This window comes from Sinocyclocheilus anshuiensis, unplaced genomic scaffold (assembly GCF_001515605.1).
Source record: "Sinocyclocheilus anshuiensis isolate Anshui unplaced genomic scaffold, SAMN03320099.WGS_v1.1 scaffold23, whole genome shotgun sequence".
NCBI lineage: Eukaryota > Metazoa > Chordata > Actinopteri > Cypriniformes > Cyprinidae > Sinocyclocheilus > Sinocyclocheilus anshuiensis.
The window spans coordinates 1,496,979-1,499,909 of record NW_015552545.1 but is presented as its reverse complement, the minus strand read 5'-3'; the positions used below and the strand labels follow the sequence as shown (position 1 = coordinate 1,499,909).

The window sequence follows — 2,931 nt, the reverse complement described above, 5'->3', positions numbered from 1 at the left end:
TCAAGTGCCGTCTAAAACTTCAACCAGGCCACAACTCCGCGTCGTCAGCCAACGCCCAACCACTGCTTCCCAAGACGGAACTTCCAGCCAATCAGCAACCGCGGGAACCCCCCCCTGTTCTGCAAGGACCACGACAAAGGGAACCCCCGTACAGGCAACGCAACGCAAGTACCTCCAGATTCTAGCTGAACTGGTATAAATTTTAAAAATTTTAACCTAATTGAGGAACTCAATGCGAGGGTTAATTACGTGATTGATGGTTGTTCCAATTGCACATGAAACCGAATCAGAAGTAGAAAAAACAACAACAACAACAACAAAAAACCTGACCTTGAATAACAAGGTCATAAAACCGTCATTAATATCATTTTCAGAACAAGCACATATCACTACGTTTAACAAAGTAACAAAATGACAATCTCATTTTTCAAATGAACACAAGCATAAATGTATCACATGTGGTCTTGCAACATACATTCACGATTCATAAATGAACTCAATTACAGCATCCTTTTTCACATTTCACTTATGTGAACCTTTTACACAGATTAACACATGAAATAACATTGTTAACTCACCAAGACCACGGATGAGATTGACCGTTTTAATCCCTTGTAGCTCCAACGATCTCAGTTTCCACTCGGTCTTTCACTCATAAACTTCATGAAATTAATTTCCAATCGAAAACGTCTTTTGCTTCTGTATGAAACACTTTTAATTATTGGATAACACACCATATGTGTTAAACGAGGCCTCCTCTCTGCAATCGCGTGATACCAAAACGACTTAGTCTCTTTTTACATCAACTTTTCTTCTAGTCTCAATACAGTCTCTCTGGCGAATATCGCTTGGTTTTTAATCAAATATTTCTACTTGATTAATCAAATTCTTACATTTTAATAGGAGAGACCTGAAAAAAAAAAGTGCTATCCAACATTCTCACTCGTAATTGGTCAGTTCTTCAATATACAATATACTCCTATTGGCCGTTTCAGAGCTCATGAAAATAACTACTCCCAGCTCAGTTGAGTGTTGGTAACCTAGGTTACAAGTGGCACTGGACACATTTTTTGTCTTTAAGTTAGTTATATCATCATTGGCTTTTATTATTTTTAGTCTACAAAAGTAATAAAACAATCTAATATTAAACAAAATGTGGTGTAAATGTAAAGAGGTGACCAAAGTCATTTTTGAAGTTAAGACTGTATATTGTAAATTCTATTGTTCACATGATAAGAGATAGTCATTTATAACTTACCCAATCCTTCAGAGTCTAAAGCTGAGAGCCAGAGTAATATAGCATATTTTGAACTCACCTGTGCACAGTTCAGTACCTGCCTCTGTCACAGCATTTTGGCAGCTCTGTTCCTGGAGCATGAAGCTATTTTTACCTGTCACTCTTGTGTGACTGGAATCTCTCAATCAGAACCTCTGTAATCAAGAAAAATATTTGCCATACAATCAAGAATGAATAAAAATGGCAAACAGTAATTACTTTAAATCTTAAATGAGGAGTGATGGAAAGCACACTGTTGAAATGGCTAGACGTTTACTCAATACAGAATGAAGTTAATTCTGTTATGGTGAATTATTAGCAATAAGTCCATTTAGTCCTGACAATAATTCTATACAGTATTGATCAGTGCTTCAGGAAGATTGTAATCGTGCAGCACTAATGCCCTATAATTTTTGACAAATGTCCAGCAGTTTGTGGTAGGCCCCTCCCACTTGGTTACTGTTGCTAGGCTTGACAAGATTTTCCATTATCCAAATGCACATAATTTATAATAGACTTATAACAGACAATAAGGCAGATGTTTTTAAGGCGGGGATAAGTGAAAAGTTGTGTGACATCACTGGTTGCTTTTCCTCCATTGTATGTGTGCAGGGTAAACATTTGAATTTGAGTATGTTAAATTTAGGCGAAAATACCAAAAAACGCCCCGAGCTTAAGTGGTTTTAACAATCTGTTGTCATTCATAAAATTGCGCTAGGCATACTTGACTACAGTCTTGAGTGTTTTTTCTCGCTTTTTATGCTTCTCTCTCTGATTTGGCTTCTCCTCTGTGTTTGTATAGCCTGTATACAGATGGCATAGTATTTTTTGCGGCACATACTGTCAATGTCCTCAATAAGATTATTCACAGAAATTGATCAGATGCTGCTCAGTCAGTTGAGGCCACATAAAATTAGTCACAAGATGGGCATTTAGCACATCTTTTTCTCCATTTGACACAATATGCTTACATCAGAACCTTTTACATTATTCTAAGTAGGTTAGAAATCTATTCATAGACATGTAAGTGACCAATGGAGGTTTTTAGGTCAAACAGGCATTTCTAATAAGATCTAGATGAAGGTTATTCAATTAACGCTTTAGTCAAATGAGGTGTTCCATCCTTAATGGAGGCATAATGAAAGACAGAATGTATTAAGCTATTGCTTCATTTCAAGCTTTCAATAAACTGACCACATGACAGGTTAGCATCTTTACACAGTGATAATTTTATAGGATTTTAAGAATTTCACTGTCAGTGTTTGCTTATAGCTTGTTTGCAGTGGTCATATAGACAGTATTACTTGTATGTATTTTTAGTTCCCAATTGAAATTGGATTTTCAATTTAATTAAATTGATAATTTTATTATTACTATTATTTTATTGCTAAATGTACAAAACAAGACAGGGAACATCAAACATAGACACAAGGATGAACACAATAATATACACAAAATACCATGGTAAACAATATATAGATTTATAAATGTATTCAAAAAAATAAAAAACAAGGAGCAAGAAGTGAGGCAAATAGTTAACAGAGAAAGACATCAAATAAGAATACATTAAAATAATAAATAATAAAAAAATATATTTTGACAGAGCAACATAAAGTTTCAGGCGTTCTGCTTTGTTTTTAAAACATATTTTAAGC

The 2,931-nt window shown here is 34.9% G+C and overlaps 1 long non-coding RNA gene across 1 annotated transcript in view; it reads right to left on the bottom strand.

The window, feature by feature from the left end:
* Nucleotides 1-2,931, bottom strand: part of LOC107664048 (uncharacterized) — a 20,482-nt gene that overhangs the window by 6,927 nt on the left and 10,624 nt on the right. The window contains exon 2 of the long non-coding RNA XR_001631417.1: nucleotides 109-114. This is a non-coding gene — a long non-coding RNA (uncharacterized LOC107664048). The remainder of the gene's footprint in view (nucleotides 1-108; nucleotides 115-2,931) is intronic.